Raw genomic sequence first — 16,097 nt, forward strand, 5'->3', positions numbered from 1 at the left:
TGAGCAGATGCTGCTGGAAAAGTGGCACCGATAGACTTGCTCAACACGGGGTGACCATACATCTTCAATCTGTGAAAAATACACTATCTGCAAAGCACAATAAAGCAAAGAACTATAAAATGAGATATGCCTGTATATGCCAAACTGGAGCTCTGGTACACTTGATTTCTCCCAGATAAGGGAGCAGAGGTACAGCTGTGGACCACACAGTCTGGAAATTAGGGAGAGAGATTTTTCACAATATCTCCTTAGATCTTTTTGATTTTGAATGGTGTGGCCATATTGCTTATTTTTCAAAACCAAATTAAATTGAAACTTTAAGAAGGGAGCGTCCTCCAAATACGTTGGAATCTATAGATTTAGATTCTGTCTCCTTAACATCACTTTCACCCATCCAGTCATCTCTCACAAAACCCTTGAGGAGGTCCCTACTGCTTTTTACATCAATTTCAAATTCATCAACATGGCATTCACAGACCTCATGATCTGGCCCTTTTCAGCTTTCTCTCTCTGCCTTCTTTTCCAAAACCTCTAGTTCCGGGCTGCCGACTTCCTTCCAACTCTCCAAGGGAGGCAAGTTTCTCACCTCCATGACATTGTTCAATTTTTCTCTACTCGGAGCCCCTTTCTTCCCCTAACCTCTCCAGTTCAACTCTACCCTTGTTCCAGGATTCAACTCATGTGTTACTTCTTCTAAGTACTTCTTCGTACTTAGAAGTATTTAGAAGTACTTCCTGCCCCTCCTCCGAGGTGAGTTAGACAACGCTTCTCATTTGTTAAGTCTTGTCTAAAGACTGATTGTCAAGACTTTTGGCCAGGACCCCTACTAGGTGCTTGTAGGTACAGAAATCAAAAACATAGCTTCTGCTCATAAGAAAACAGCCGATTAGTAGAAAGGTACCCATTAGGGTAAGATCAGTGTCTCCTCACGAGTTCTAAGACCCCAGACTGGTAAGTCAACTTGAGTGTGGAATTTTCAATCTTTCAACTGACTAAATAGTTCTGCCTTCCTCCCCTGTCCTTCTAGGACACTGTGCACACAGCAGCCAGAATATTATCACATTGTAGTACAGAACTCAATTGTCCTGTTTATCTCCTCTACCAGATATCATGCTCCAAGAGTGGGGAGTAAAAAAAAAAAAAAAAAAGTTTACGTCAAGTTGGTGGAATTATAATCAGGTCTTGAAGAATGGAGATAATTCCAGCCCTTGTTGTAGATGTGGAGGCGGAGGGACATTCCAGCTGGAGGGAACAGGGTGAGCAAAGGAGAGATGTGGCAAGATCAAAGAAGACACATGGTTCCCTGTGGCTGTAATGAAGGATGAGTGTATGTGTCTGTGCAAGTGCTCGCATGCTGGGGGCGGGGGTTGTGGGAGAGCTGTGTGAGATAAACTGGGTTCACATTATTTGAAAGATCTTGAGAAAAAAAGTAACACAATCAGATCTGAGTTCTAGGGAGGAAACTCGTGGTGATTTAGAAGATGGATAGAATGGAGGGTCTTAGTTGCACTGTTATAACAGAATACAGTAGATGGGGGGGAAGGGTGGTTATATACAACAGACATTTATTTCTCACAGTTCTGGAAACTAAAAAGTCCAAGATCAAGGTGCTGGCAGATTTGGTGTCTAGTGAGAACCCACTTCCTGGTTAATAGACAGCTGTTTTCTCACTGTCTTCACGTGGCAGAAGGGACAAGGGAGCTCTCTTGGGGCCTCTTTTTTTTTTTTTAATGTTTATTTATTCATTTTTGAGAAGGGGTAGGGGCAGAGAGAGAGGGAGAGAGAGAATCCCAAGCAGCTCTGCACACGGCTCCATCTCATGAACTGTGAGCTCATGATCTGAGCCGAAATCAAAAGTCAGACATCTAACTGACTGAGCCACCCAAGTGTCCCTCTGGGGCCTCTTTTAGGGCACTATCACATTCATGAGGGCTCTTCTAAAAGGGCCCACCTCCCAAAGGCCCCATCTGCAACCACCATCACACTGGGGGTTAGGATTTCAACTTACAAGTTTTGGAGGGACACAAATTCAGTCTACAGCAGGGAAAGAGATAGGCAACAGGGAGATCTGTTAGGGGTCAGCAGGACTGGTAACTAATTGAACATGGAGAGTTGGGGGGAGATTCTTGCTGGACCTTCCCTTCAGTCTCCATGTGCACCAAATCCCCTGTTATTGACTTTACCACCTCAACTGCCACTGCCTTGGCTTAGTATTGCCCATCTCGGCCTCTGGTCCAAGGCAGGCTATAAATCTTCATGCCTTCCACTTATACAGTCTACACTGCTAAAGAAATTATATAACCTTTATATAATATACATATATATTTATCACCTTTATCAAGATATAATTCACATTAAAAATATATAATTCATATACTATACAGGGCACGTGGGTGGCTCAGTCGGTTAGGCATCTGATTCTTGATTTCGGCTCAGGTCATGATCCCAGAGTTGTGGGATAGATCCCGCCATTGGGCTCTGTGCTGGGTGTGGAGCCTGCTTGAGATTCTCTTTCTCCCTCTGTCCCCCTGCCCCAATAAAACAAAATTAAATTAAACTAAAATTCGCATACTATACAATTCACTCATTTAAGGTATACATTTCAGAGGTTTTTAGTATATTCAGAGTTGTGCAGCCATAACACAATCAGCTTTAGAACATTTTTATAATCCCCCAAAGAAATCCCACACCTTTTTGCTGTCACCCCCCCAATGTTGCTATTCTTCCCAGTCCTAGACAACTACTCATTTACTTTCTGTCTCTGCAGATTTATCTATTCTGACATTTCATATAAATGAAATCATACGAGTGGTCTTTTTTGTGCCTGGATTCTTTCACTTAGCATGTTTTCCAGGGTCATCCATAGTGTCAAATAATACCCCATTGTATGGATATACCGCACTTTGTTTACCTGTTCATCAGTTGATGGAAATTTGGATTGTTTCTACTTTTTTTAAAGTTTATTTATTTTAAGAGAGAGAGAGAAAGCACAAGTGGGGAAGGGCGGAGACAGAGAGAAGGAGAGAGAGAGAATCCCCTCTGCCAGGATGCAGCCCGATGCAGGGCTTGAACTCACAAACTGTAAGATCATGACTTGAGCCGAAATCACGAGTTGGACACGTGACCAACTGAGCCACCCAGGCCCCTGCCACTTTTTTTTTAAATTGAGTACATTTAACATACAGTGTTATATTAGTTTCAGGTGTATAATATAATGATTCAGCAATTCTATACATAATTCAGTGTCCACAGTAAGTGTACTCTTAATCCCCTTTATCTATTTCACCCACTTTTTGATTGTCATGCATAATGTTGCTATGAACATTCACATACACATTTCTGAGTGGACAAAGGTTTTCAATTCTTATGGGTATATACCTAGAAGTGAAATTGCTGAGTCCTATTTGAGTAACTAACTGCCAGACTTCATCCAAAGCAGCTGCACCATTTTACATTCCCACTAGGCAGGTAGGAGGGTTCCCATTTCTCTGCATCCTCACCAATACTTATTCTCTACCTTTTTTATTTTTATTTTTTAAATTTTTTTGTAACGTTTATTTATTTTTGAGACAGAGAGAGAAAGAGCATGAACGGGGGAGGGGCAGAGAAAGAGGAAGACACAGAATCCGAAGCAGGCTGCAGGCTCCGAGCCATCAGCCCAGAGCCCGATGCGGGGCTCGAACTCACGGACCGCGAGATCGTGACCTGGCTGAAGTCGGACGTTTAACAGACTGAGCCACCCAGGCGCCCCAACCTTTTTTTAAATTATAGTTGTCCTACTGGGTGTGGAGGGGTATCTCATTAATTAGGGGTTTTTATTTACATTTCTCTAATGACTAATGATGTTAAGCATCTTTTTATGTGCTTATTGGCCATTTGTATATCTTCTTTAGAGAAATGCCTATTCAGATCCTTTGCTCATTTTTCATTAGGTTATTTCTCTTATAATATTGAATTGTAATAGTTCTTTATATATTCCAGATACAAACCATTTATCAGATACATGACTTGGAAAAAATATTCTCCCATTCTGTGCGCTGTCTTTTGCCTTTTTTTTTTTTAAGATTTTATTTTTTTAATTTTTATTATTATTTAAAAAAATTTTTTTAATGTTTATTTATTTTTGAGACAGAAGAGAGACAGAGCACAAGCAGGGGAGGGGCAGAGAGAGAGGGAGACACAGAATCTGAAACAGGCTCCAGGCTCTGAGCTGTCAGCACAAAGCCCCATGTGGGGCTCAAACCCACAAACTGTGAGATCATGACCTGAGCCGAAGTCGGATGCTCAACTGACTGAGCCACCCAGGCACCCTTTTTTAATTTTTTTTTTTCAACATTTATTTTATTTTTGGGACAGAGAGAGACAGAGCATGAACGGGGGAGGCACAGAGAGAGAGAGGGAGACACAGAATCGGAAACAGGCTCCAGGCTCCGAGCCATCAGCCCAGAGCCCGACGCGGGGCTCGAACTCACGGACCGTGAGATCGTGACCTGGCTGAAGTCGGACGCTTAACCGACTGCGCCACCCAGGCGCCCCACCCTTTTTTAATTTTTAAAAAAGGTTTATTTATTTATTTTGAGAGAGAGTGAGAGACAGCATGAATGGGGGAGGAGCAGAGAGACAGAGGGAGATGGAGAATTCCAAGCAGGCTCTACACTGTCAGCACAGAGCCTGACGTGGGCCTCGAACTCAAGAACTGTGAAATCGTGACCTGAGCCGAAATCAAGAGTCGGGTGCTCAACGACTGAGCCATCCAGGTGCCCCAAAGATTTTATTTTTAAGTAATCTCCACACTCAGCATGGGGATCAAGAGTCACATGTTCCACTGACTGAGACAACAAAGTACCCAGTCTTTTTGCTTTTTGGTGATGTCCTTCGAAACACAAAAGTTTTTAATTTTGATGAAGCCCTATTTATTTTTTCTTTGTTTGCTTATGCTTTTGGTGTCATACCTAAGAAAGCTTTCCCAAATGTAAGGTCACAAAGATATATGCCTATATTTTCTTCTAGGTGTTTTACAGTTTTAACTCTTACATTTAGATCTTTGGTCCATTTTGAATTAATTTTTGTGTATGGTGTGAGTTAGGAATCCAACTGCATTCTTTCGCGTGTAGATATCTAGTTGTCCCATTAATGTTTGTTGAAAAGACTATTCTTTCCCTATTTGGTTTTCTTGGCATCCTTGTTAAAAATGAATTTACCAAAAATATAAGGGTTTATTTCTGGACTTTCAATTCTATTCCATTGATCTGTATGTCTATCCTTATGCCAGTACCACACGATATTGCTTAGATTTGTCATAAATTTTGAAATCAGAAAATGTGAGTCCTCCAACTTTGTTCTTCTATTCCAAGATTTTTCTGGATCTTCTGAGTCCCTTGAATTCCCGTATGAATTTTAGGATCAGGTTGTCAATATCTGCAAAGAATCCACCTGGGATTTCTATAGGAATTGCGCTGAATCGGGAAGTATTGCCATCCTAATAATATTATTGCCATCGGGAAGAACTGGGAAGTATCGCCATCCTAATAATATTAATCTCCCAACCCATTAATAGAGGATGTCTTTCCACTTATTTCACTTTTCTTTCATTTTTTTCCAACAATGTTCTTTGTAGTTTTCAGAGTATACATTTTACACTTCTTTTGTTAAATTTATTCCTAAGTATTTTATTATATTTGATACTATTGTGGGGGTTTTTTGTTGTGTTTTTTAAAGTTTATTTATTTATTTTGAGAGAGAGAGAGACAGAGAGAGAACCAGCGGGGTAGGGGCAGTGAGAGAAGGGGACAAAGGATCTGAGCAGGCTCTGCGCTGACAGCAGAGAGTCCAATGCAGGGCTTGAACTCACGAACCATGAGACCATGACCTGAGCTGAAGTCGGCCACTTAACTGACTGAGCCACCCAGGCACCCCTATTTTTGATACTATTGTAAGTTGAGTTCTCTTAATTTCACTTTCAGGCTGTTCATTGCTAATATATAAAAATAAAATCGATTTTTGGTCTTGTATCCTACAGCCTTACTGAACTCACATTCTTATTTTTTTAAGATTTTTAAGATTTTAAAGATTTTTTAAATATTTTAAAATTTTTTTAAAAAAGATTTTAAGTAATCTCTACACCCAACATTGGGCTCAAACTCACAACCCCAACACCAAGGGAACTCATGTTTTAATGATTTTTTTTTAGTGGATTCCTAAGGAGTGTCTATATATGAGATCATGTCATCTGTGAATAGAAATAGTTTTACTTCTTCCTTTCCAATCTAGATGCCTTTTATTTAATTTTCTTGCCTAATTGCACTGGCTGGACTTCCAGTACAATGTCTAATAGAAGTAGTGAGAGAGGACATCCTTGTCTTCTTCCTGATCTTAAGGAGAAAGCATTCCATCTTTCACTGTTAAGTGTGATCTTTACTGTAGGTTTTCTGTAGATTCCCTTTATTAGATTGCAGAAGTTCCCTTAGTCCTAGTTGTTTAATGTTTTTATCATGAAGAGGTGTTGGATTCTATCAAATGCTTTTTCTGTATCTATTGAGATGATCATATGGTTTTTTGGTTTTATCCTAGTGATAAGGAGCATTACATTAATTGACTTTTGAATGTTAAGCTGATCAAGCATTACAGAGATAAATCCCACTCAGCCATGGTATATAATCCTTTTTATATGTTTCTGGGTTCAGTTTGCTCATAATTTGTTGATGATTTTTGTGTCCATATTCATATTGGTCTATATGTTTTCTTTTCTTTGATGTCTTTGTCTGGTTTTGGTATCAGGGCAATACTAGCCTCATAGAATGAGTTGGGAAGCATTCTTTCCTACTCTATTTTTTGGAAGAGAGTCTGTAAAGAATTGGTATTAATTATTCTTTAATGTTGGTAGAATTCATCAGTGAAGACAAATGGGCTGGGCTTTTCTTTATGTATTGTTTGTTTTGTTTTGTAATTCAATCTCCAATTATAGATCTATTCAGATTTTATATTTTTTTTCTTGAGTCAGTTTCCATGGTTTGTGTGTTTCTAGGAATCTATTTCATATAAGTTATCTAAGTTATTGGCATGTAATTGTTTATAGTATTCCCTTATAATCCTTCCCCCTCAACTATTTTTGGAAAGGCCAGTAGTAATACCTCTCTTTCATTCCTGATTTTAGTTAATTTGAGTCTTTTTTTTTTTTAACTCAGTCTAGCTAAAGGTTTGTCAATTTTGTTGATCTTTTCAAATAAGTAAATTTTGATTTCAAGATTTTGGTTTTATTGATTTTCTCTACTTTTTTCCTATCCCCTATCTCATTAATTTTCACTCTAATCTTCATCATTCCCTTCCTTCTTCCTGCTTTAGGCTTAGTTTGCTCTTCTTTTACCAGTGTCTTAAGGTGGAAGATTGACTACTGATTTGAAGTCTTTCTCCTTTTGTAAAGTAGGCATTAACAACTATAAATTTCCCTTGCTGAGTACTGCTTTGGGTGCATCTCCTAAGTTCTGGTATGTTGTTCATTTTCATTCATCTTAAAATACTTTTTAATTTCATTAATGATTTCTTTTTTGACCCAGGATTATTTATGACTGTGTGGTTTAATTTCTACATATTTGTGAATTTCCCCATTTTTTTCTATTGTTGATTCCTAATTTCATTTTATTAAAGTTGAAGAACATGCTTTGTATGATTTCAATCTTTTTAAATTAATTGAGATTTTTTTATGGCCTAACATATCCTGCAGAATGTTCCAAGTGCACTTAAGAAGAATATACATTCTGCAGTTGGTGGGTGGAATATTCTATAGATGTTTGTTGGGTCTAGTTAGTTTATACCATTGTCCACATCTTGTATTTCTTTCTTTTTTTTTAATGCTTATTTATTTTTGAGAGAGAGACTGAGCATGAACAAGGGAGGGGCAGAGAGAGGAGGAGACACAGAATCCAAAGCAGGGTCCAGGCTCTGAGCTGTCAGCACCGAGCCTGAGGTGGGGCTTGAACTCACGAACCATGAGATCATAACCTGAGCCAAAGTCGGATGCATAACCAACTGAGCCACCCAGGCACCCCAACACATCTTCTATTTCTTTGTTGATCTTTTGCCTAGTAGTTCTCCCCATTATTGAAAGAGAGGTACTGAAATCTCCTACTATTTTATTGAATTATCTGTTTCTCCCTTTGATTCTGCCAGTTTTACTTCATGTATTTTGGGTCTCTATTGTTAGTTGCATATATGTTTATAATTGTTATATCTTTCTGATGGATTAATCCTTTTATCATTATAAAATGACCCTTTTATCTCTAATAACATTTTGTATTTTCTTTTTTTAAAGTGTATTTATTTTGAGAGAGAGAAAGCATAAGCAAGACAGAGCGACACAGAGAGAGGAACAGAGAATCCCAAGTAAGCTCTGTGCTATTAGCATGGAGCCTGACGCAGGGCTCAATCTCTCGAACCGTGAGATCATGACCTGAGCTGAAGCCAAGAGTTGGACGTTCAACTGACTGAGCCACCCAGGTGCCCCAATTTTTTCTTTTAAAATCCCTTTTGTCTGATGTTAGTATGGTTACTTTATCTTTCTCTTTTGCTATTTTCATGCTATTTCCCTTTTACTTGAAGCCTTGGGCTTTGAGTGATCCTAAGTGGACCCTGTCCACAGATGATTGGACTAAGGGCTGGCTAACAGAGAATCTGAGTCTAAAAATAGCCAAATTAATGAGATTCTCACTGCTTAGGGAGGTGAAAATGAGAGAGAAAAGGATGACATGAGAGAGGCTATGTGGGCCATGAGAGACAGAAGAGACAGTAACCAGCCCCCAGCCCAACCTCAGACTCTGATTTCCAATTCCAGCCCACATATATCCTTACAATAGGCCCACACCCTTTTTTCCCCTAAAATTTCAGAGTTAGCCCCATTTCTTGCAAACAAAATACCAAACTACCCTAACAAATACTGAATTTTATTCCAGGAGTAGAGTCGCAAACAACAGAATTTCAGAAGAGATATAGAAACTTCTGTAATAATTGAGTGGAGAAAAAGGAAGGGATGATCTCAGCATCCCTGCAGGGGAAGTTAGAAGTCCATCGATTGATAAAACAGTTACTAAAGTCTTGGTATTCAGATGCTACACCCATTGAAAGTAAAGCTTGGTGGACTTTATTGCCATTCCTTTAGAGCACATAAAATCACCTGAAGTACTTTTAAAAGCCTGGGTGCCTGGATTGCATCCCCAGAGATTCTGGTTTAATTTTTCTGGGGCAGGCCTAGGGCATCAGGATTTTTCAGATCTCCCTAGTTGATCCTAAAGTACATCAACATTTGAGAACCACTGCTTGCTAGACATTCTAAAGGAATAAGGAGTATAAAGGCCGTAGGATTAAATGGACATTTTTTACAGCATTAGGTGATTTGCATCAAGAAAGGAACAAATAGGGGTGCCTGGGTGGCTCAGTCGGTTGAGCTTCTGACTTTGGTTCAGGTCATGATCTTGCGGTTTGTGAGTTCGAGCCCCGTGTCGGGCTCTGTGCTGACAGCTCAGAGCCTAGAGCCTGCTTTGGATTCTGTGTCTCCTTCCCTCTCTGCCCATCCCCCACTTGTGCTCTGTCTCTCTGTGTCTCTCAAAAATAAAAATAAATAAATGTATAAAAAATTAAAAAAAAAAAGAAAGAAACAAATATTAGTCTCAGAACACCTGAGTACATAACAACATTCAAGGCCAGTTTGTGGCCCTGCAGCAAGAAATATCTTTTACTATGAGCCAGTGGTTGGAAACCACTGAAAATTAGATCCCTAAAGTGAATATTGATTATCTTCTATTTCTTGAGTGGTGGGTTTACCAGTGTTCATTTATTTTTACACACAATAGTTAATATGTGTAATATGTATTCTTTGTATGCCTTCAAATATGTTACCACAAAAATTTTCTGCCAAATATTTTACAATAAAAAGGGATACAGTAAATTGCCAAATTACTGCATTTGTTAAGTTCACAACTGTGCTGGGTTTCTATGGTTAAAATCAAGCTTTTGATTATCAAAGACCAAAATCTTGGCAGTTGGAATAGCAATATCTTGAGAGGATGGAGCTCCCCAGTCTCCTGGGCCCCTCCAAATAATTTCTACTGCATTCATGATTACCAAGCAAATGTGATGAGTCACCTCATAATGAGGAACATCTGGTCATAGGAGTTTGGAAATACCATGAAACCAAGGATGGTGTGCAAAATCTGAGCAGGGAAAAGAGGAATTATAGGCAAAAAGAATTGCAGGAATTTTCTAAGGAGCTGTTGCAAGAGTGACTATGTGGACTTGAAGCCTGTGGGTTCATAATCAAGGAAGATGGAATAAATAAAGGAGGGTAGACTGTTACTTTATTTCCTTCTTCCTTCATTTCTCTGTCTCTGTCTCCGTTCCTTCCCTCACCCCCATTTTCCTTCTCTTCCTGCATACATTTTGGCTGATTATACTTTGTCAAGCTGACACTGAAGAGGCTAATGGTTCTTGGCACATCGTAGATGAATAAATACCAAAGACTGAAGGAGAAAGGAATGACAGTGTGTTACCACTGCTGTGGCTGCCTCCCCCACCTACACCTCATCTTCTTCAGAAAAATTCACTACTGATGAAAAACTAAGTAACAAAATCTCTTTTGGGGATGACAGATGGGGAATGTGAGCAAGGGGCAGGTCACGGTAATAGTTGCTCCAGCCAGGAACAGGAAGAAAGGCTTTTAACAAAAATGAAATTACTGATAACACTGGGAAAGGAAGAAACTAGGTGGTTAGACCCAAGGGGAGGCAGGTCTTAAAGTAAAGTGGGTGGACCATCCAGTCTCTGTTCTTTGCTAAAGCCAACCTGACATTCTGCCAATGGCCATACAGGTTGTTGAAATACCGAAATGCTTTCTTATCAGTTGGTAAATTGCTACCTAGCGTCCCTTGATGCCTCACCCCCATCTACCTGACTCCAGGCCACCAAACCTCCCTCTCATCCAGCAACTAAAGGGTTAACATCCAGCACAGCTGTTGGCCTCCAGGAATCTGACTTAGTGCTAAAGTCTTCTAATTGACTGGTGACCATGTGGTAACCAGCTGCTAAATATTTTGAATATCACCCCTAACTGTGGCCACAAAAAAGCAAAAGCCAAGTAGGTGTGGTAATTCGGTGCAAGAAATGGCCTAACACACTGAGTTGAGGTTTTGGCTTCTGCTTAAAGTGCTGGCAGGATCAGAACAGATAGGCAGGCCTGGGTTCTACTCGGTTTGTACAGCAAAATAATCCTTAGTCCAATGAACAAAGATGTAACTCAAGCCAGCATGCTACAGAGTCACAGGCCTTCTGGCCATAAAACCATCCCTGAGTCAGTTATTACCCCAGATCTCCTTAAAGAGGAGGATGGAAGCCTTGCAGGAAGGCTGCTTTGAAATCATTCAGTTCTCCAGATTGGTTCCTAGCAAAGATTAACAGGACTTGAAAAATAATGGAGGGTTACCTCAAGCTTCATTAGGTATATTGATATATGATAAAAGTATTCTTTCTGTTTCTGTTTACCCACACCATCCGGCAGCTGGCAGGTGTACCAGCATATCTTCACAGGGACCTAGTCCACTTGATCTAGGGTGACCAGCTCTCCAGTGGGCATGTGATGGTCTGAAAATCCCAGGAAACCACTGGTCAACAGGGATGGTTGATCACACTAATTTACTCCTCCATGAATGTCACCTTAAGCTACTACATTGATGATATCATCCTGATTGGCCTTGAACATTAGGAAGTAGCATGAATCTTTTGGTATCCTGCTAAGACATGAAGGCAATGGGGGTGTGAGGTAAAACCCAAAGAAATACGAGGACCTGCCATATTAGTGAAGTTCTTAGGAGACCACTGGAATAAAGTACAGTGGAATATCTCCTTTGAAGTGAAGGGAAGCGGGAGGAAATAAAGAGCAAGTTGCTACATTTTATACCCTTTCAACTAATAAGGAGTTTTGAAAGCAGCACATAACTCTATTCTAACACGACTTTTTCTACTGCAAGAAACAAACATTCACTCAGTGGAGTTCAAGCAAGGGAAATAGTTGAGACAGACCAACTATCCTCGATCTGAGGCTATAGTGGGGTCAGGCTTAGTGCAGGTTGAAACTCAAGGAAGTTCTGGATCCAGAAAAACTCTAGGAATAGGAATTTATGGATTTACTTCTATCCCAGATGGTTTATGTGGCTTACCCACTATCTACCACCCCAGTTAGTGTTGGTCTCCTTCCATCTGATTCCACATTTCTCACCTGAAAACCCCAAGAAAGAGAATCTAATTGCCTTTTCTTTTTTTTTAAATGTTTTTATTTTTAATAAAGTTTGACATGTACATAATTTAAAAAGTTAAATACTTCCAAAGGCTTGTTAGAAAAAAATAGGGGCACTTGGGTGGCTGAGTCAGTTGAGCATCCCACTCTTGATTTCAGCTCAGGTCATGTTCCCAGTGTTGTGGAATCGAGCCCCTCATCGGGCTCTGTGCTGAACATGGAGCCTGCTGGAGGTGCTCTCTCTTTCTCTCTCTGCCCCTCTCCCCCACTCCTTCTCTCTCTCTCTCTCTCTCAAATTAAAAAAAAAAAAGGAAAAAAAAAGAAGACCTCTTTTAATCCTTCTCTATTTCTAGCTCCTCAGAAGTAAGCACTTTTTTAGTTGTTACAGATGATTATTTTGGTATCTGGTATTTATCTCCATATTTCCAAATAATTGGTTATATTTTGAATTACTGATATTTTTCAGTTTTCCCATGATCTATTAACTTAGCACTGTGCACAGTAAGATCTAGCTTTCATTTCCTAGTCACACACACACACACACTTCCCCTGTCACTATCCTCTGAATATACATTTGTTATGTAGTTAGAAAGATATTTAGAGTTATATTTTTATAGCTATGTAAATCTATTCACGATTGAGCCATATGTTATAATGTTATTATTTTTCCATTTGTTTTCCTTGGAGTTAATAATTGCCTTGTCTTTTTTGTTTGCATAGTTTTCTAGGTATTTATTCTTAACGGAACCCCTGATGTATAAATGTCTTTTCATTATTTTCAAACATATGGAGTAGACTGTCACAGAAATAAAGGTGTGTTGCTGTGCCTGACAGGTGAAGGGAAATTATTAAGTCTCTATCAGTTTCATTGTCCTAAAGAAATCCTTCCTACAACCTTCTGACCTCCTCCACTGTGGTCTGGCTGCTGTGTAGGCCTCCACACAGCTGTTGTCTTTGCAATCGCCCTTCACCAGCACCCTTGGGATTCCCTTTACCTTTCTGGTGTTGGATATCTTCATTCATGGATCCCAAGTCTTCTTCCTTCTTGCTTAATCCCTTCACTTCAGTAGTATACTCTACCAGTAACTTCTGAGAAAGAGTGCTCAGTAAACATTCAAGACTGTGTAGCAGAAACTGCGACTCATTCCACCCATGTCTGTCTTCTATTTTTCCATGGTAATAGAGGTTTTAGCTGGGCATAAGATCATCCGAAATAAAGTCTATATTTTTACATTTTCTAGCTTCCCTTGCAGCTAGGAATAGCCATGTGACCAAATTCTGACCAAAGGGATGTAAGCAGAAGTGTTATTTGGCAGCTTCTGAGAAAGTTCCTGAAGAAATAGAGGACAAATGTCCCTTGTTCATTCTTCATCTTCCCTTCCTCCATCTGGAGGATGCAACCATCCTGGACCATGAGGCTGAGAGCCATACCCTGGGCATGGCAGAGTGGGGACTGGAATGAAACTGGGTTGCATGGAACAAAGCCACTCTAGTGACCTGTATTTTTATGTGAAAGAGAAAAAAAATTGTAACTATTGTTTAGGTTTTCTGTCACTTGCATCTAAACTGACACTAATGAAAATATCTTTATTCTAGAGTAATTCATAATTGTATGTTGGCTGTGTATGAAATTGCAGGTTGGAAATCATTTTCCTACAGAATTCTAATGCCTTCCAGCTTCCAGAGTTTCTATTATAAGTTCTAATTTGGATCATTTGACCATTAGAAACTTATATGGTTCTTTTTTTTTTTTTATCTCTTCTATTCTAAAGTTCACAAGGATGTGTCTTGGTGAGGTTCTTAGTTGTTCTTAATTATGCTGGGACACTTGATAGGTCCTTTATGTCTAGAAACTCATGCCCTTACATTCTGGGAAATTTTCTAAAAAATTTTCAGTGATACTCTTCCCTCCATTTTTTTCTCTTCTCTCTTTCTGTAAGATCTATTATTCATATATTGGATCTCTTGGGACTGTTCCTTTCATTACCTCATATTTTCTTCCCATCTAATTTTAAACTAATTTTAGGAGATTTCATGAACTTTACCTCTTCTGAGGTTTTCATATTTTGCTTTCCAAGGGTTTCTCACCACACCATGGGTCATATTTTCCTGCTTATTTGCATCTATGTTTTTTTTTTATTGGAGGCCAGACATTGTGAATTTTACATTTGGGTGCTGGATTTCTTTGTGGTCCTTTAACTATCTTGGACCTGCCTGTTGGGATGTAACTAAGCTATTTGGAGATAGTTTGTGACTTTTGTTACCGAAGACAAAAGCAGCATTTAGTCTAGGGCTACTCTAGCTCTCCTGCTAGGCAATACCCTTTGGAGTATTCTCAATGTCTTGTGTATTATGAGATTTCTCCATTCTGGCTGTTAGGAATGTGAACTATTGCCAGGCTTGTGCAATCTCCAGAAATCATTTCGCTTGTTCCTTTCAGGTAGTTCATTATCCAGTCTTGAGTAATTTCTTCATATACATATGATGATAAGTAGTCAGCTCAAGAGTTGGGATTAGTGCTCTAAAGATCTTAGGGGCTCTTTCTCTGTCTCTGCAGCTCTCCCTGCAACATTTTGTCATGTAAACTCGAGCTCTCTTGGTCTCAGTTCTATCTTCTCAATTCTAGGTGGTCTCTGCGTGGATTGTCCTCTTTGCACTGCAGACTGGGAATTCTCTCCAGGCAGCATGCTGGAGCAATGGTAGGACTCACCTCATTCTTTTCCCTCTTCTCAGAGATCACTGTCCTGTGCCTACCCATTGCCCAATGTCTGAAAATGACTGTTTTGTATATTTCGCTCATTTTTAAATTTTTAACATAGGAGAGTGAATGCAGTCCCTGTCATTCCATCAGAGGCAGAAGTCTCCTTGTGTGTCTCTTCACATCAGACAGTTTTAAAGGCCACAGGCCATGGTATAATTTGCCTGTCTTAGGATCATGGGTCTTCTTACCCTCCAATCAGTTGTGACCAGGGACCATTCTACTGCTACAGTGGGTTACCCACTCAGTGTGGGCTAGGGGAAGACTGGTTGATTTCCTTAAAAGAATCTGTGGGCATGGAAGGGTCCATGTCCAACATGCATAGAACAACCCTACTGAGGAGTCCTTCTTTGGCTCACTTAATTGTTAGCCTGAAAAAACGTCCATTTGAATGAGAAGAAGAAGAAGAAAAAGGAAGTTTTGAAATTAGGCTGCAGAGCAGGATGCCCTTGTGTCCTTGCCAACCCAGTGGTGCTGGAGGTGTCTAGTTGACCAAACCACTGGCATGCCCTACAGAGAGTCACAGTGGGGGGCCCCTGGGGTTTTGAAGCAAGACCACATTTCAACATATAACTATTCTCTTGTCAGGAAACATCCCCTAGCTTGTTGCTTCTGAAATCTGGTATAAATATCTGGGATGAAAAGTTACCATGAAACCTGAACTCTACCTCACATCAAAAATGGGCAATCCAGAAGCTTTCCGCTATTCAGTAAATTTCAAATCCTGAATGCCTAAGTTATTTGAGTATGTTGTTTCTGTCTTTGTACCGTTCCCACTTCCCCAGTCAAGCATTCTTTTACTTGCCACATTGTTCCTCATCCTCAACATTAGCCCATGGGAGGGAGCCCACCTAAGATTAATTAAGCAAGGGTAAATGATTCTGGCCAGATCTACAGATGGTTCTATGTGGTATATGGTACCACCCAGAAGGAGACGCAGAATTATTATATAAAAAGCCCATGGAAAGTCCCATTTTGAAGATGGCAGCATAAAAGCAGCATTTCCCCTTTACCTTCTTGCAACAATCCAAGAGCAATGGGGAGAATTAGAAATGCAGGTGG

The sequence above is a fragment of the Panthera tigris genome, chromosome E3 (genome assembly GCF_018350195.1).
Source record: "Panthera tigris isolate Pti1 chromosome E3, P.tigris_Pti1_mat1.1, whole genome shotgun sequence".
NCBI classification, from domain to species: domain Eukaryota; kingdom Metazoa; phylum Chordata; class Mammalia; order Carnivora; family Felidae; genus Panthera; species Panthera tigris.